Source organism: Mustela nigripes, chromosome 6 (genome assembly GCF_022355385.1).
Source record: "Mustela nigripes isolate SB6536 chromosome 6, MUSNIG.SB6536, whole genome shotgun sequence".
Taxonomy (NCBI): domain Eukaryota; kingdom Metazoa; phylum Chordata; class Mammalia; order Carnivora; family Mustelidae; genus Mustela; species Mustela nigripes.
In genome coordinates, this window is record NC_081562.1 from 68489626 (window position 1) to 68508651 (window position 19026).

A 19026-nucleotide genomic window follows, 5' to 3' on the forward strand; every position below is an offset into this window, starting at 1 on the left:
TTTCCAAATGTATTGAGTGTCTTGATGACTTTTCGATTTGTTCTTCTTTCTTTTTCTACAGCTATAGCCCCAGCTCAGATCATCACAGAAGTTCTGCTAGCCAATTCCCAATTAGTCAATTCACATCATTAATAATGCTCTTCAGTCCTCTTACACACTTGTCACTGGAAACTAGTAGGAGATTGCCTGAAAGGTTGAACATTCCTTGTCCCATCAATTTAATGGCATGTTTGCCAAGAAAGAGTTGTATTTTGTTCTCAAGCTAGTAAATGCAGTTGTACTTTTTATTATGTTATAATATTTAATTAAATACTGTGTAAACTAATGAGATATGAGTGTGAAAGAGAGCTCTTCCTATGATAACTGAGTTGAATGCTTTGGAAAGACAAGATGAAAGTGAGTGGCTGAAAATATTATAATCCACATAAGTTTGGAGAAGGTGAACCAAAAATGATTGGGGAAAACTCTCATAAAAATCTCTTGATGGACGAATGGATAAAGAAGATGTGGTCCATATACACTATGGAGTTTTATGCCTCCATCAGAAAGGATGAATACCCAACTTTTGTAGCAACATGGATGGGACTGGAAGAGATTATGCTGAGTGAAATAAGTCAAGCAGAGAGAGTCAAGTATCATATGGTTTCACTTATCTGTGGAGCATAACAAATAACATGGAGGACATGGCGAGATGAAGAGGAGAAGGGAGTTGAGGGAAATTGGAAGGGGAGGTGAACCATGAGAGACTATGGACTCTGAAAAACAGAGTGGTGGGTATTAGAGAGGGCACGGATTGCATGGGACACTGGGTGTGGTGCAAAAATAATGAATACTGTTATACTGAAAATAAATAAAAAGTAAATAAATAAAAAAAAGAAAAAAAGAATAGCATCATTGTAAAGCAAAAAAAAAAAAAAAAAATCTCTCGAAGATTCTGCACTCTGTTTGCCTTTTGCTGCAATTTAAGGAAACATATATGTCCTATGCCATGTCCTCCATGTTATTTGTTATTGCTGGATGTAGATACTCATATGCATCTTAAGTTAAAACATTATATCCAAGGTAAATATCTTTTTTGTTGTTGTTGTTCTCTGATTTGATAAGTTTTGCAAATGACTGACCACATTGGGTCCCTGATTTCACTGAATGAGACACCTTCCGTGTTATCTCCTATTGTCTTCCAAACAGTAATAGTACCTTTATTCTGACCCCTGCCCCAGTATTCAGGCTGATTTCTGCATTCATTCAACACATACATTTTAAGAACCTACTAGCTGTCAGAATTCCCTTCTTAAAACTCAGATCTAAGCTTCTCTCCTCTGCCCACAATCACTCAGTGATTTTCCGTTGCCTGCAGAATGGAGCTAAAAGTACTTACCAGAATGTTGAAGACCTGCTACAATCTGACTTCCACCCACCTTTTTAGCTTCCACTTCCTAACACAGCACTCCATATTCTCTAAGTGTCAGTCACCCACATTCTGGCTGTTGCCCAAACACATGACACCATTCAACATTCTTTCAGAGAGAGCCTGAACTCTATATTTTGTATCTCTCTTAATTTTACTCATTATTGAAAATAGTAATTTATAGTGGGAAATATATTGTTCCTAGAAATTCTGCAATACAGAAAATGCTAAATGTGTCTGAATAAATTTTACTGAATGAATTTTAAGTTGTAAAGAGTACTGTACAATACATAGCCTGTGGATGGAGTCATTAACTTGTCTTTAATAATCAAAAGTTTAAATGTGTCTATTCTTGATAATTTAGTAAAATTTAAAAATCTACATAAAAATGATAACTTGACTGTCCTTATCCAGTTGTCTAAACAGGAAGAATACCTAGTTCCAGGATGACAAATATGAGTGGATTATTATGTCACTCTTGTCCTTAGTTGTCTGTTTCTCTCATTCACATTTTTTCCCTGGAAGTCTTATATCTGTGGGAGGTCTTAGCTGCTACTATAGCAAGAACTCCTGAAATGCTCATCTCAGCCAGAGAACCTGTCAATTCCACGCCTCTTTGTAATTGGTTTTGTGTATTTTCACTCGGTAAAAAACTATCCGTCATATCAGAGTTTAAAATGGAATTTTCCAGGGGCGCCTGGGTGGCTCAGTGGGTTAAGCCACTGCCTTCGGCTCAGGTCATGATCTCAGGGTCCTGGGATCGAGCCCCGCATCGGGCTCTCTGCTCAACATGGAGCCTGCTTCCTCCTCTCTCTCTGTCTGCCTCTCTGCCTGCTTGTGATCTCTCTGTCAAATTAAAAAAAAAAAATCTTAAAAAGATACAAATGTAGTGATCCAAAGGGACACATGCACCCGAATGTTTATAGCAGCAATGTCCACAATAGCCAAACTATGGAAAGAACCTAGATGTCCATCAACAGATGAATGGATCAAGAAGATGTGGTATATATACACAATGGAATACTATGCAGCCATCAAAAGAAATGAAATCTTGCCATTTGCAACAACATGGATGGAACTAGAGCGTATCATGCTTAGCGAAATAAGTCAAGCAGAGAAAGACAACTATCATATGATCTCCCTGATATGAGGAAGTGGTGATGCAACATGGAGGCTTAAGTGGGTAGAAGAATAAATGAAACAAGATGGGATTGGGAGGGAGACAAACCATAAGTGACTCTTAATCTCACAACAAACTGAGGGTTGCCGGGGGGAGGGGGTTTGGGAGAAGGGGGTGGGATTATGGACATTGGGGAGGGTATGTGATTTGGTGAGTGCTGTGAAGTGTGTAAACCTGGTGATTCACAGACCTGTACCCCTGGGGATAAAAATATATGTTTATAAAAAATAAAAAATTTAAAATAAATAAATAAATAAATAAATAAATAAATAAAATGGAATTTTCCCAGCAAACCCCCTTTCCTCTGACTTCTGAGACCACCACCTCAAGGTTTTGGAGTTATCCACAGATCTGGGGGATCTGTTTTATTCTGTGATCTTCCTTAGGCCACTACTAGTTGCCAATTATTTCTTTCCATAAAGATTGAATTTGTAAGGGTATTGAAAACTATAGGAGTACTTGTGCTTTTACAGGCAAACTTCTTGAAATAGTTTTCCATACTCACTATATTCACACTGTTATCTCCTGTTTACTTTTCAACCCAGTGTAATATGGCTTTTGTCCCCAAAATTTTACTGAAGCTATTCTTATCAAAGAACGAATTACTGCCTTGGTGCTAAATTTAATTGACATTGTCTCAGTTGTCAACCTAACTTTTTATAGACTGATATTTAGACCACCCTTTCTACTGGAAATGAATTCTCCCCTCTGCTTCTGTGATACCTTTCTATCATTCGAACTGCTTTGTTGTACTATTCTTTTTAGGCTTCTTTCTTCTCCCCTTTAAAAAAAAAATGTGTCCATTCTTCAGAGTTCCGAATCTTCTTGTCTCCTCCCTCTACACACTCCTCTAAGCAATCTCATCAGTTTCCCTGGCTTTAATTACCACCTCTTCCTATGGCCACCAGTTTTGTGTATCCAGCTCTGTAATTCACCTGAGCTCTCATGATGTGCATATATAACTATGTCCAGGTGTGTCCTCTTCAATATTGCATAAGCACGTTGACTTTAACCTGCCCAAAGCTGATTTTACCGAAGGGCAAGAATACTCTACTTATTCGCTTTTCTTAGTGAATGATACCTTTCAGTATCTATTTGCTCAAACCATCAACCTTAAAATATTTATCAATCTTAATTTCTTTTTTATTCCATATTCTCTAATCAATATCAAGTCAACTCTACTTTTGTAATATTTCATAAATCCATCCACTTTCTCTATCCTTTCTGCACTGCATGGTTCAACCCATGATGATATCTCTCACAGATATCTGCAACTGTGTTCTAAATGAACTCCTTTCCTGCATGCTGGCCCATCTCCAGTCAGTTTTCCAGGCTGCAGCAAGCTTCCTCTTTCTAAACACACACATTTAACCACATCCCTTGCCAACTTTCCTATCAATGTCCCCATGCTACCCTCAGTATTAATTCTAATCTCTTTCACATGGCTTGAGGGTTCTTTGTGGTCAACCCCATTTTCCCCTCAGCCCCAACTTTGCCACTCTTTCACACTCTGTGGTGCTTCTTTAAATTCCCAAACTGTATCAATTCTCTACCTGTTGACCTTGGCCTTGCCATGAATCTCCTCCTCTCTGATCAGGATATTCTCTCTGCTTATGACTTCTGCACCCTCTCTCTGCAGTTTATTCATTCAACATACTATTAAACACACACTGTGCACCAGGAATTGCTTTGGTTCTAAGACCACAGTAGGAAGCAAAAAGATATGTTGTGGTGAACTCCTGAGGCTCAGAGTCTACTGGATAGACACAGACAAGCCAATTTAGGCTATTGCAGGCCTTCGTGATGAGGGGCGGACACTGGGAGTCCAAGGACCCAGATGAAGACATCTTACTCAGGCTGGAATCAGAAGGCTTCCTAGGGCAGTCTTATTTAGAGGATTAGACGTAGGAGAAGTAGAAAGGTAAGAAGCCAGGGAGTTTAAGAAAGATCTCAAAATGTAAAGTTCTTACCTTTTCTTCCTTCTCTTTTTCCTTCGCACTCTTCTTAACTCTTGTCTTCCAAATCCAACTCCCTCTATTCTTAAAACTCTTTGGCTGGTTCCTATGTACTCCTGGAAGTTCACTATTATTTTCCATCATTGGTGGTATCCGTTTTCACAGAAGCACTTCCAGGCCTTCAGCAAACCCACCAGCTTTTTTTCTTCAAGTCTCTCCTCAAGGTGAAAGCCTCATTCCATACAGCAGCCATGTCATCCATCTCTTGGACAAAAGCTATCAGCTAACTTGTAGCTAAGTAGGGTCAGGCCCAGATATTCTTCTTCTTGTCCTTCTGCTGTAATCTTTCCGATTGTCCTCTTTTCTGTTCATACTTTCCAGTAGTCCACAATGTCAAATTGTCTGTGAGAAATAGAAAACCCATAATTATCTTATAAAATAATACAGCACAGATCTAGTTTAAGAAGCCTTTCCTCATAGCTTGGAGTTTCCTGTCAGGCCTTATTCTCACCAGTATAGGGCGGTGGTAAGTTTTCTCCTGAGCTTTATTCTAGGCCATGACAAGACCTTTCACATACAGCAAAAGTGAACGATCAGCTAATATCACCCCACAGATCTCTCAACTTCTTAAAGGGGTGTATCATCCTAAAAACCATTAGTTCATTTAGGGCTTATTATTTTACATAGTCCTCCCATTCAGGCAGTGGTCTCCATTTTAAAAGGCTTTAATAAGAAGAGAAATATTCTAGGATTAATTTTTTTTAATTTTTTATTTTTTATAAACATATATTTTTATCCCCAGGGGTACAGGTCTATGAATCACCAGGTTTACACACTTCACAGCACTCACCAAAGCACATACCCTCCCCAATGTCCATAATCCCACCACCCTCTCCCAACCTCCCTCCCCCCAGCAACCCTCAGTTTGTTTTGTGAGATTAAGAGTCACTTATGGTTTGTCTCCCTCCCAATTCCATCTTGTTTCATTGATTCTTCTTCTACCACCTCCCATCCTCTGCTGGGGCAGAAAGGAGGGCAGCCTTACCTATTCTTGGTTGATGGCTGCAGGGAACTCTGCCTTGCATCAACACTGTCATTATTTCTTCACTGACTACAGACTGAAGATTTGGCAACAATGCTGGTGGCTATATATAGAAGGAAGCTAATTACTTCATTTCATTCTTTTGTTGGAATATTTTCCTACCCACTTGCAAATAATCTTCCCTTTCCTTTAACAGCTCTCCTCTGAAGAGACCAACAATAGCACATTCATCAGAAGCCAAGTTGGAGCCCAAGAATAGACAACGGAAGCCAGGGCCCAGGGGCCCACATTAGAGGTCAGTGTCCACCAGCTCCTAAGTAATTGGCCTTACAGTGTCTCCAAAAGGAGCTCTTAGAAGAAACAGATGGAAACTTCTCCTGAATTCCTTATATGTTTGAAATAGGTAGGTAGATGACAGATAGATAGGTGAGAGATGATGATAGATGATAGATAGACAGATAGGTGATTGTTTCACCCATAAATGCTGTCATATTTCTATAACAATGGCTTCAATTCAGGGCTTTTAAGAGTCAGTGTTAGCCATTCTTTTGGGGACTCTATGAGCAATCATTTTCTTGGTCTGAACAAAAAAAGACTCAGAAAACAAGGTTCCCTTTTTCAAATTTTGTTGTGAGAAAAAAAAAAAAAAAGACAGCACCTGAGCACCTTAGTCAGGGGCACCTTTGTGATGACATTGGAGACAGGGCGCTATGTGCATCTTATGAGCTGTAACATGTATAGCACTTTAATCAATTCTGGTTTCACAGAGAAATTAACCAGTCAATAAGGACAAATCATGGAAAGGGCAGTTTTTATTTTTTTTTAAAAAGATTTTATTTATTTATTTGACAGAGAGAGAGAGAGATCACAAGTAGGCAGAGAGTCAGGCAGAGAGAGAAGGGGAAGCAGGCTCTCTGCTCAGCAGGGATGCTGAGGCAGATACGGGGCTCGATCCCAGGACCCTGAGATCATGACCCAAGCCGAAGGCAGTGGCTTAATCCACTAAGCCACCCAGGTGCCCCGGAAAGGGCAGTTTATAAACTAAAACACAGATACTTTTACATACCATCTGGCAACTCTTGATAATACAAAAATGGGTGAAGACTTCAACAAAGGCCCCTCCATTCTGACAGAGATTCTGTGCTTATTGTTCTTTAACATTTCCAGTATCCATTTGGAAATTTAAGAACAGAGTTACTGTATATGACACCTGATCAGAGGAGTAAGTTGGGGTGAATAGCACCAACTATGCATAGAATTTTTAAATGAAGCCATTAAAAAGTGATATATATCATATGATCTCCCTGATATGAGGAAGTGGTGATGCAACATGGGGGCTTAAGTGGGTACGAGAAGAATAAATGAAAGAAGATGGGATTGGGAGGGAGACAAACCATAAGTGACTCTTAATCTCACAAAACAAACTGAGGGTTGTTGTGGGGAGGGGGTTTGGGAGAAGGGGGTGGTATTATGGACATTGGGGAGGGTATGTGTTTTGGTGAGTGCTGTGAAGTGTGTAAACCTGGTGATTCACAGACCTGTACCCCTGGGGATAAAAATATATGTTTATAAAAAATAAAAAATTATATTAAAAAAAAGTGATATATATGTATATAACTACATGAAAAAGCAGGTTATAGAATAGAATATATCACCCCACTTTTGCAAAAGAAATAAATGTAAATATACAGAAATGCAAACACGTGCCACCTGTCATTCTATCTTCTTTCTATATATCTACCTACCTAGTATGTAACTATCTAACTATTCAGGGAAATAATTAAAAGAATAAACTCTACAATGTTGACTACAGTTATTTTTAGCTCATAAGTTATTTTGTTTTGTTTTGTTTATGGAGGGACTTGGCTTTTTCCTTCTTCTGATAAAAGTGTACTGACTTCACTCTGTGTGTGTGTGTGTGAGAGAGAGAGAGAGAGGGAGAGAGAGAGACATAGTTATTTTTTTATTTTTTTTTAAGATTTTATTTATATATTTGACAGGTAGAGATCACAAGGAGGGAGAGAGGCAGACAGAGAGAGAGAGAGGAGGAGGAAGCAGGCTCCCTGCTGAGCAGAGAGCCTGATGTGGGGCTCGATCCCAGGACCCTGAGATCACGATCTGGGCCCAAGGCAGAGGTTCAATCCACTGAGCCACCCAGACACCCCTGAGACATAGTTTTTTTTTTTTAATAAGAAAAAAATTAAAACCCTAAATAGTAGGTTGAGACTTAAGCAATAACAACTAATAATTGTTATTTTAAAGATGACAAATATTTGTGAACTGGAAACCTGAAATAGTGTTTAAAACCATCGGGGCAGTTAAAAAGAAAGTCTTAAACAGGCTGAGGACAAAGTATTGTTCACTGTTTGATTTGGCCAGTTTTTCAGCTGCAGTAACTATGACTTTACGACAACATTTTCACAAACCAGAAATAGATATTAAAGTGAATGATCACTTTAGAAATGTCGTTATAGAGTAATCCCACCTCTGATATTGATCGTATTTAACAGTCCCATTCAGAAGAGTAATATTGTAGTCCCTTTACTGTCAGTGATTTATTACTACAATGTTCAAAGAGATACAGTGTATGAAGGAATTATGCAATTGGGACTCTACATTAGTTTTATTACGAAAATGAAGAAAAAGAAACATGTTTAGGTATGGTTTCTATTCCCTGACTTTTTCCTTTGGAAGAATTACATTCTGTTAATTCTTGAGACAAGAGGCTGAGGCTAATATTTAGCAACGTATATTAGACTATCTATCAGGCATTGTACTGGTACATTTAACATTTACACCAATTCTCTAAGGTATGTATTTGCCCTTTAAGACACTGAGGCTCAGAGAAATTTCCCAATTTCTCTGTGATCACATAGCTAGTAAGGTGGTGGTACCAGAATTCATATTCGAGTCTTTCTGACCCCAAACACTTTGCTTTTTCCTGTTAGACCAGGGTTATAATGTTCCATGGTGGTGGATTGTATTATTTTTCAAAATTACTCAATCTCCCCTTTTTTTATAAGATTATACATCCTGCCCCATTGCCTATGGGCAAGGCTGTGTGACATGATTTGGTCACTGGCATGTGAACAGATGTGATGAACACTACATCCTTTAAGAGCCATCATGATATTTTGTCATTTTTTCCCCTCTGACATGTGAATGTCCCAAATAGGGAAGCTCCTTCAATATGGGTCCCAGAATGTTGAAATCATGTGGAGCAAAGCTGAGCAGAGTCTCTCAGCAGCTGCCAACACAAAGCTACCAAAATGTGGACAAGTATGCCTTCATTTTTTATTGCTACATTATAAATTAACACAAGCTTAGCAGCTTAAAACTACAAATTTATTTATCTCACAGTTTCTGTAGGTCAGATATATGGGCGTGACCCTATTGGATAATCAGCTCAGGGTCCCGCACTGGGCTGGTATCAGAGTGTGAGCTGCTGTTCTCATTTGGGATTTGGAGCTCTCTTCTGAGCTCACTGGTCGCTGGCAGAATTTCTTTTCCTGTGGTTGTAGGACCCATTTTCTTGTTGGCTGTCGGCTACTGGTCACTGTCAGGTCTTAGTGGCTGTTCTTAGATCTTTTCAGTGTGGCTCTTCCATATTCCAACCAACGTTCACAGTGAATCTCCCTCCTGGCAAATCTCTGAAAAGCAGCTGGAGATAACTGTCTGCTTTTAAAGGGCACAGCTTCACTCAGATAATCTCCTTATCTTAAAGTCAACTGATTAATAAACTTAATTACATCTGCAAAATCCCTTTGCCACATAACATAACATAATCACGTGAATAACACCAAGGTAACACCATCCAGGCCTTCTTAGAATTCTGCAGACTACAAAGAGATAATTGTATTGTATTGTAAGCCATAGAGATTTGGGGAGATTGATTTTTTGTTTTGTTTTGTTTTGGTTTTTACTGCAGCAAACTTACTAATGCAACTAGTTACCTGAACTTGCATGTCTGTGCATATAGAAAAGGGTAGAAATCATAAGGGGCAGGCAGGTGAACAAATTTTTACAAAGTGAACACCCCGGTACAACCAGCATCCAGATTAAACAAACAAAAACAAGTAGACAAAAATCAGAAAATTATTAACAACCCAGAAACCCCTTTCCAGTCATTTCCCATATCCTAAATAACCACTATCCTATCTTCTAACACCATAGGTTTTTTTTACCTGCTTTTGAAATCTTATGAATGGAATCTGGCTTCTTCCTAATACTAGGTCTAGGAGTTTTATTCCTTCTGTTGTTTGCAATTTTAGTTTCCTCCCTGTATAATATTCCATTACATAGATATTCCACAGTTTGTTTTTCCATCCTGCAGTTGTTGATAGACATTCGGTTCATCTCCAGTTTTTAGCTATGGCAACTAATGCTCCTCAAACCGTTTTTTACAAAGCTTCTCTCCTTACCTCTCCCTTTCTCTCTTTCTTCTTTCCTCCCTCTTCTCCTCCCACCCGGCTTCTCTCTCTCTCTATCAATCTCTCCTTTGGACGCCTTCATATTTTAGATACAAACTTCCCTCTCCCTCCCGTTCGGTTAATGTTAATTTTCAAAATTCATTTTTAAGAAACCCTCTCTGAAAGATAATTGGAAAGCCACAATGAGTGGATTTAGACCAAGTGAGTAAGGAGCTAAAGGAGGGGAAAAGAAAAAAAAAAATCCACAAGATATGATTTCCTACCCTGGGTTTATCTCAGGGCAGAAGTTGCTTAGGTGAGACCAAGATAATTTCAGCCATCACTCTGAGGAGAGCTATACAGTGTAGTAGGAAACAGCATAGACCTGAGGCACCATTTAAAGATCTGAATCTGGTTCCTTTTTCTAGTTAGGTAACTTGGCAATTCACTACTTCTCTGAGTTTCATTTCTGTCACCTGTCATGGGGACAATGAGACTTTTCCCTTGGGATGTTTCAGCTCTTTCCCATACTTCTACCACTTATACAAAAGAACAAAAGCACATTTTGCCCCAGCCCCACTCTACCATCTGTTCCTTGTCCTTCTCTGCCCTGTTTTTGCCCCCCAGAAGACAGGCCTCTATTGACTGCATCCGTCACCTGGCTCTGTTACTATTTTGCTTCCAACTAGGTTCAGCCAATGGGAGTCACTGGCAAGAGATTGGAAGGAGGGAAGAGAAAGAGGCTGGGTTATTGCCTTGCACACACACTGCTCCTTCCCTGCTTTACTGCTTTTCTACAGTAGCTGCTTTCCTCTCAACCACAGCTCTAGCTACCATCTGGCTCCAGTGACAACTCTGTCCTTGCAGTTTAAGCCTGTAGCTGATCGTGACTTCCCACTCAGTAATGCTCCACCAGCTTTGGTTTCTTAACCCAGTGCATGCCCCTGTGAATGGTTCCTTTACTATACTCTTTTCAGGCTTAAGTCCTTTGAGTGGATCAACCTTTCTTAAGCTGTCCCTGATAGTAGAGAAGGGAGCCCAGTCAGATTGCTGAGCATATGGGAGTATAGGAAACAGTTATTAGAAGCTGCAGGCCAAAGAAAATAAGGAACTTAAAGAACTGGGGAGATGGGATAGAGCAATGAAGGGTCATAGTGTCCCATGAGCCATTTCCATGGTCTCTGCTAAGTACTTTCCACATGTGGCATTTAAACTTCACAGCACCCCATGAGTTAATATGACAACTACCCAATTTTAGAGGTGAGGAAACTATGACTTAGGGTAGTTAAGTAATTTCTTTCTTGAGATCATTCTTTAGTAACTGGCAGAACTAAGATTCGAATCCAAGACTTTGGCCTCCCAAACCCATGCTCTTACTTACATAATTTCAAGACTTAGTATTGTGGCATGGTTGGTTATCTTGAAGAGAAAGATATGGGATAGATGTTTTGGAGCTATTAAGAAAAGGCATCTGAGTGTTGATGAGTCCAGAATTAAAAGGTTGCAATGAAGGCACTGGCATTTCTTCTCTGTGTTATGTCCTTCTTTCCCAGCTTTGGCAACTGACCCCAAAATAAATCCAACCTCTTTTGCTTGTCCTTTATGGTTCTCCACAATCATACAGCTTCTCCCATCCTGGAGTTCTCTCACCAGTTACACACTCACCTTGCTTTAATCAAATGGACTATTCTTCATGGTTCTCTTCTTTCTTCATGAAGTTGCCTTCCCTCCTTTTTTCTCCTTCGAAATCCTCTTGAGTCTTTTTGGCCCACCTAAAAGCTACTTCCTCCAGATCAATGACATTATCACACCAACCACAAGTCACCACCTCTCCCTCCTCTGAACATTAGCAGCTTTGTTTATACTGCTTTCTCTGTACCCGTCATATGCTGCTTGGAATTTTAGCTGAATGTTTTAATCCCTTGTCTTTCCTAATTGACATTGAGAACTTAGAGGATGGGGAATGCTAAGATGAGTAAAACAGACCACCTACCCCTAAAGAGATAAGAACACAAAGAACTTTAAATACTAGTGCTTTTGTGTATTTTGGCATTTTACTTTAGACAAATGGTAAGTGCTTGGGACATGTAACAGAGTGTATGTTCATATAAAATTGAGGAGATAGCTTTTTGGAAAAAAATGATGTTTGGTATGTACCTGGAAGTCTGAGTGGGCTATCAGCTGTCATAATTTGAGGAGGGCATTTTATTAAGAGGAAGCAGCATGAGATGGCTTTAAGAATATTGATTCCGTTGTGCACCCCAGTATCCATGATGATTAATGAAACTAATAATAGCAGCAATTGTTTATCGAATGCTTGAGTCATCCCAGACATTTTGTTAAACACTGTTTGTATGTTATCTCATTTAATTAAGACCTTCTCCATTTTATAGACAAGAAAATCAAGGCTTAAACAGATTTTTCCAAAGTGACCTAGTTAATCAGTGTCAGAGCTGACTTCTAATGAGGAAATATGGGGCCACATCGCCTTTTTACTTACAACTTGACATAATGCATAATTCTTTATGCATTTACCACTAACATTCCAGAGAAAATCCAAAACCTTAAAGAGCCAGATGGAACCAACATACTCCTCACATAATATTTATAAATTGATCAGTTTTAAGAAATCTAGTTATTTACAATGTATCTCTGAGAGCTCTTTTTAAAGATAGCATTTCAAAATAATATTCCATTTATCTTCTGTTGGGGTATTAAAATTGTGGCTCTTTAATCTGAGGTATAAAACAAATTCCAAGATCTCTTTGAGTGATGATACAGTTCTTCTTTTGAAATATTTTCTAAAAATAAAATATTGTCCCATAGTAATTATGTTGGTTCCCATTCAAACTATTTAAATTCAAAACATTTAGTGAGTTTAAAAAAAATGGCCTCTGATATTTTTATCAGGATAAAAAATGTGACAATGCCTCTCAATCTACAATGAAATTAAATTCCAAGATATGAAACTGCCATGCATTTATAACATATGGGTGAAATTTGCCCCAAACAATGAGCTTCCATTTTCCAGATGCTCAGATGCTCAAGTAATGACATAAACACTGTGGGGTTTCCTGGGTGCAAGTTATAGACTAGTACAGACTGAAAAGGAACTGTCAGTATATTTTTATTTTTTCTTAAATCATACAATGTTTTTTCCCTTGGTTGCTATAAAATGTTTCTGTGCCCTGTGAGGGAAGAGTAATGAATTTTCATATTAACAAAATATGACTTGTGCATCAGGATATTGACAATTATGTGGCTTACATTCTTGACCTCCAGGATGCATTAAAGAGGAAAGTCACCATATTACCCTATGTTATCATATGCAAAAGAACATTGAGGTAAGGTCAGTTGGAGGACAGATTGCTAGCAAAGTCTTTCAAAAAGTGATAGATAGAGGGTCTTCTGTAGGTAGTTATTTTCTACTGATAGGCAAAAGGATGGTGGGTATTTTTCAGTTACAGGATTACCCACTAGAGCACTTTTTCTCAGGCCTCTCGGGGAATGCCTTGTCTTGGTAGAGTTAAACAGCTCTGGAGAACTACAGGGAAATATTAGCTTTAGTAGAAACCCCAATGTGCTAAAGATCTTGGAGGAAAAAAAAAATCACATCTGAAAGACATAAAGTTTGGAATCGTCTGGGCTTTGGCTCAATTCAGAACTAACAGTAGCCAGAAACAAAATGGCAATGGAAAATGAAGTCTTCGCAATTTTATCAAATTGCTTTTTATGCTTGCATCTACATATGGACTTTAGGCAATTAACATTTTTCAAATTACATATTCTTGTAGAGGGCCAAACACATCTCCCAGAATGACCTCAATAGGTTACAGTTACACTTGACAGAAATTAGACCATAAAAGGGTAAAAGTTTGATCTGTTTCAACTACATTTACTCCATAGACAATACCCCTAACACCACAAACATCAGTACCTTGGCAAATATTGCATATATCACTGAACAATACTCAGGGTGACCAAACATCCTGGTTTGTCTGGGACTGAGGAGTTTCCCCAGGACCAGGGAATTTTACTGCTACTGAAACTACTAACCTGGAGCAGTCCCAGGCAAAACTGGGTAATAGGCTACCCTATAATGAGATCAAATGTTTCAGTTTTATATGCTAAATTCATATGAGATTTGTGCTAAGAGAAAACAGCTCTTTTATTTTTAAGCCACAAACTTCTATTTGATTTTTTAAATTCATATTTGTTGGAAAACTTAAAATTATTGTTTCTTTTAGAAATAAAATAATGCAATAAAGGGGCGTCTGGGTGCCTCAGTCAGTGAAGTGTCAGACTCGTGACTTAGGCTTAGGTCATGATCTCAGGTTTATGAGAGCATGCCATGCATTGGGCTGCACACTGGGTATGGAGTCTGCATGAGATTCTCTTCCTTTCCCTCTCCCTCTCCCTCCCCACTCCCTCTCTTAAAAAAAAAGAAAAAAAGCAATAAAATATTACCTTGTTCCATAAACAGAAGATGTTTTTTCATAGAGCATAAGGAGTGATTTCATTACTTTAAAGGGTGTCAAATGAAAGTAAAACAAATAAGCCAATAAAAAGAGCAATGATTCTTGAAAACTAATACTGTGAAGGAGAAGCAATGGTGTGATAGAAGTCAGAGCTGGTACACTGATGATGCTAGTGGTGGTTCTGATTGGGGCTCTGACCTGGGATGTGCCGAGAAGAGCTCAGAGAAGCCGTAAGGCAGCCTGGTATTTGGGAATACTATATATATATATATATATATATATATATATATATGCACACACACACACTAGCTACATATGTGGATCACTGAAAGGAAATGATGGGATGTGGTTGAACCTTACTGTGCCATTTGCTTGTACTGGGACCTCCTTGACAGAAGGACAGGCTGCAGTTTAAGTGGGAAGAATAGGGAGATAGAACTCTAGAAATGTGCACAAAGACCTAAATATCATCCACTTTTTGTACTTAAGAGCAGGGCATCAGGCAAATTCTGTTTATTAAATTAGAAGTTCATAATAGCTGAGTGGTTTTTAAAATACATTTTAGAAGGAACATTGCAAATCTTTGTGATTCATTCTAATTTAAAATGTAAGGTGTCCTGGTTTCATTTCTTCCTTTTGTATTGTACTAACTGTATATAAGTGGAAAATGATAAACTTGTGTCAAATGAAAGAAGCTGAATACAAAGCAAAATGGCAATTGTTGGTTTTGGTTTTTTTAGAGCATACTTTATATAAACCAAGAAAACAGAGGTAAATTAAATTTACGAAGTCTTATTAGTTTAAGTTATTTCCCAGTTGGAAAATAAATTTCTATTTTATTTTTTATTATTATTTTCCATTTCTCTAAAATAAAAGTGTATTATTTTTAGAGTAGAAATAGTTATCAATAAACATTCTTTTTAAAGGAAACTAAAACACTGATTACTTTTATATCTATATGGGAAATTAATAAATAAATAAGCATTTCTTGACTATTGGGTGCAAATAAAGAAAGTATGATCCACAGCCTCAAAAAATATAAAATATATCAGGAAAGACAGACCAGACCTGAAAAAAAAAGAAAACTGCAATAAACCAGTGGCCAAACTGATCCAAAAGAAAAGAAAGAGGACCCAAATTAATAAAATTATGAATGAAAAGGGAGAGATCACAACTAACACAAGGAAATAGAAACAATCATCAGAAATTATTATTTTTTTAAAGATTTTATTTATTTGACAGAGATCACAAGTAGGCAGAGAGGCAGGCAGAGAGACAGGAAGAGAGTGAGGGGGAGAAGCAGCCCCCTGCTGAGCAGAGAGCCCAACACGGGGCTCTATTCCAGGACCCTGAGATCATGACCTGAGCAGAAGGCAGAGGCTTAATCCACTGAGCCACCCAGGCGCCCCAATCATCAGAAATTATTATCAACAGTTATATGCCAATAAGTTAAGCAACATAGATGAAATAGATCCATTCCTGGAAACCTATAAACTTCCAAAATGGAATCAGGAAAAAATTGACAACTGAATAGACCAATATCTAGTAACGAGACTGAAGCAGTGATCAAAAACCTCCCAAAAAACAAGGACCTGGTAGATTCCCTGGAGAATTCTACCAAACATTCAAAGAAGAAATAATACCTATTCTCCTGAATCTGTTTCAAAAAAAGAAAAAGAAAAGAAAAGAAATAGAAGGAAAACTTTCAGACTATTTTTATGAAGCCAGCATTACCCTGATCCCCAAACCAGGCAAAGACCCCACCAAAATGGAGAATTTCAGACCAGTATTCCTGATGAATATGGATGCCAAGATTCTCAACAAGAACCTAGCTAATAGGATCCAACAGTACATTAGAAAGATTATCCACCATGACCAGGTGGGATTTATCCATGGGATGCAAGGGTGGTTCAGCATTCACAAATCAATCAAAGTGATAGAACAAATCAATAAAAGAAGAGAGAAGAACCACATGGTCCTCTCAATTGATGCAGAAAAAGCATTTGACAATATGCAACATCCGTTCCTGATTAAAACACTTCAAAGTATAGGGATAGAGGGAACTTTCCTCAACTTCATAAAATCTATCTATAAAAACCCACAGAGAATATCATTCTCAATGAGGGAAAGCTGGCAACCTTCCCTTTGAGATCAGAACGCAAGTATGTCCACTCTTGCCACTGTTGTTCAGTATAGTACTAGAAGTGCTAGCAACAGCAATCAGACAACAAAAAGAAATAAAATGTATTCAAATTGGCAAAGAAGTCAAACTCTCTCTCTTCACAGATCAATCACATGATACTTTATATGGGAAACCCAAAAGACTTCACCCCCGAACTACTAGAACTCATACAGCAATTCAGTAATATGGCAGGATACAAAATCAATGTACCGAAATCAGTTGCTTTCTTATACACTAACTGAAAATACAGAAAGGGAAATTAAAGAATCAATTCCATTTACTGTAGCACCAAGAACCATAAGATACCTGGGAATAAACCTAACCAAAGAGGTAAAGGACCTGTTCTCGAGAAAATACAGAACACTCATGAAAAAAATTGAAGAAAACACAAAAAGGTGGAAAAGCATCCCATGCTCATGGATTGGAAGAATAAACGTTGTTAAAATGTCTATACAGCCTAGAGCAATCTATATTTTCATTGCCATCCCGATCAAAATTCCACCACCATTTTTCAAAAAGCTGGAACAAGCAATCCTAAAATTTGTATAGAACCAGAAGAGACCCCAAATTGTTAAGAAAATATTGAAAAAGAAAAACAAAACTGGGGGCATCACGTTGCCTGATTTCAAGCTTTACTACAAAGCTGTGATCATCAAGACAGCACGATACTGGCACAGAAACAGACACACAGACCAGTGGAACAGAGTAGAGAGCCCAGATATGGACCTGCAACTCTATGATTCAACCAATAAAGCAGGAAAAAATATACAGTGCAAAAATGACAGTCTCTTCAATAAATGGTGCTGGGAAAATTGGACAACTGTGTACTGAAGAATGAAACTCGACCATTCTCTTACACCATACACAAAGATGAACTCAAAATGGATAAAAGACCTCAAAGTAGGCAGGAATCCATCAAAATCCTAGAGGAGAACATAGGCAGTAACCTTTTCGACATCAGTCATGGCAACGTCTTTCAAGACATGTCTCCAAAGACAAAGGAAACAAAAGCGAAAATGAACTTCTGGGACTTCACCAAGATCAAAAGTTTCTACACAGCAAAGGAAACAGTCAACAAAACAAAGAGGCAACCCACGGAATGGGAGAAGATATTTGCAAATGACACTACAGACAAAGGTCTGATATCCAAGATCTATAAAGAAGAACTCCTCAAACTGAACACACACAAAACAGATAATCACATCAAAAAATGGGCAGAAGACATGAACAGACAATTTTCTAAAGAAGACATACAAATGGCTAACAGGCACACGAAAAAATATTCATCATCATTAGCTATCAGAGAGATTTAAATCAAAACCACATTGAGATACCACATTACACCAGTTGGAATGGCCAAAATTAACAAGACAGTGAACAACAAGTGTTGGAGAGGATGTGAAAAAAGGGGAACCCTCTTACACTGTTGGTGGGAATGCAATTTGGCACAGCAAACTTGGAAAACAGTGTGGAGATTATTTAAGAAATTTTAAAAAATAAGCCTATCCTATGACCCTGAAATTGCACTATTGGGTATTTACCCCAAAGTTCTAGATGTAGTGAAAAGAAGGGCCATCTATACCCCAATGTTCATAGCAACAACAATGGCCACAGTCGCCAAACTGTGGAAAGAGCCAAGATGCCCTTCAACAGATGAATGGATAAAGAAGATATGGTCCATATATACAATGGAGTATTATGCCTCCATCAGAAAGGATGAATACCCAACTTTTGTATCAGCATGGACGGGATTGGAGGAGATTAAGCTGAGTGAAGTAAGTCAAGCAGAGAGAGTCAATTATCATATGGTTTCACTTACTTTTGGATCAAAAGGAATAACACAGAAGACATTGGGAGAAGGAGAGAAGTGAGTTGGGGGAAATCAGAGAGGGAGACAAACCATGAGAGACTGAATTCTGAGGAAAAAACAGGGCTTTAGAAGTGAGCAGGGTGGGGTTTGGGTGAGCCTGGTGGTGGGTATTAAGGAGGGCACATATTGCATGGAGCATTGGGTGTGGTGCATAAACAATGAATCTTGGAACACTGAAAAAAATTAATTAAATTTTAAAAATAAAGTCATAATATTAGGTTGTAATATAAACTCCATTGTTATTCAAATTTATTCATTAAAAATTTTATTAAATTTATTGAGTTCTTTCAAACATAATTTTTTTTGCTATATACTACTTACACATGTATTGAAAAAAAATCTTTGATTATTAGAATCTGCCTGCATTTTAAAGTACAAAATATATTCCAGAAAATGTCTCCTCCCTCCTGAAGTTTTATTCAAAGTGTCCCAAAACACCGTTTAATAATGGTGCTTATTAAATAATTAAATAATCCAATTTGCCCTAAACACTTATGAATGC

General features: G+C 38.1%; 1 protein-coding gene across 15 annotated transcripts in view; it reads left to right on the forward strand.

The window, feature by feature from the left end:
* The window catches only part of LMNTD1 (lamin tail domain containing 1), a 497491-nt gene that overhangs the window by 298868 nt on the left and 179597 nt on the right, over positions 1–19026 (forward strand). For all 15 annotated transcript variants that reach the window (XR_009404801.1, XM_059402767.1, XM_059402765.1 and 12 more), the window contains one exon: positions 5782–5880. The gene's annotated coding sequence lies outside the window, so the exon portion shown is untranslated. The remainder of the gene's footprint in view (positions 1–5781; positions 5881–19026) is intronic.